This window comes from Artemia franciscana, chromosome 11, assembly GCF_032884065.1.
Source record: "Artemia franciscana chromosome 11, ASM3288406v1, whole genome shotgun sequence".
Lineage (NCBI taxonomy): Eukaryota > Metazoa > Arthropoda > Branchiopoda > Anostraca > Artemiidae > Artemia > Artemia franciscana.
The window spans coordinates 37,350,627-37,351,708 of record NC_088873.1 but is presented as its reverse complement, the minus strand read 5'-3'; positions in this window follow the sequence as shown (position 1 = coordinate 37,351,708).

Genomic DNA, 1,082 nt, shown 5'->3' with positions numbered 1-1,082 from the left:
AGAAGTAGATGAACATACAGGTTATCAAAAGAACATATCAATAATGTCATAGCAATGGCTAATTGTATTAGGTTTAAACTTCAAGGACTGAATGAGATGGATGTTCTACTGACCAAAAGGCAATATGTTAATACTACTGTTGCTACTAGTACTACAGCAATTACTATTAATACTATTACCAGTACTATCAATACAACTACAGTGACTACTATTGCAACTATACCTAAGGGTATGGAGGTGAAATTTTCAAAGAATTTGAGGGGAAGACGAGCTGAATCAGAACACACCCTCTGTAAGTAGGTTGTCAAAAGGATGTAACAGCAATATCTCAGGAAGAAAGATTTGTGTGAAGTTGAAACTAATAGGGCTTGTTGTGTGGGATGCTGAATGTGCCCGCACAAGTTGTCAAGCGGACGTATCAGAAATGCTTCAGGAACGGTTGGTATTAAGTTGAAAATTTGATTGTGTGTTAATGGGAATGTTGAAGAAGCCAAAGGTGCTATGCGCATGCTGCTACTGATCTTGCAACAACTATTGCTACTAAGTAAGCTAAGGGTTGAAGCTTTTAAGGAATATTTAGGTGGATGTTGAACTAAATCAATACAAACTATGAGCATGCGGACTTTCAACAACTTATATTATTAAGCTAAACCTTTATGAGTAAGTTGTAGGTGATATTGAACTAGCCAGAAGGCACTATGTACATACTTTTAATACGACCACTTCAGTTACTGTAACTAATGACGCTAAGGGTATTAAGGTGAAAATTGTAGGGAAGATTTAGGGGGAATATGAATTAAACAAAAACCTGTGTCCATGCATATTTTCAAAAAGGGCATATAAGCAATATCAATGGCAACAGCACTTTATAATAGCTAGATATATCATCAAATTTTTTAAATTCTTGATTTTGTGCTCTTTTTAAGAGTAAGAAGAGATTGGAGGACAAGCAGCCCTTCTATCAAGCCCATTAATTTTCTAAACACATCCAGTCAAAATCTTAAGACAGCCATTTTGTTCAGCATAGTAGAAAGATCCAGCAACTATGTTTTTAGAGATTTTGGGCATGTCAACGCCCCATG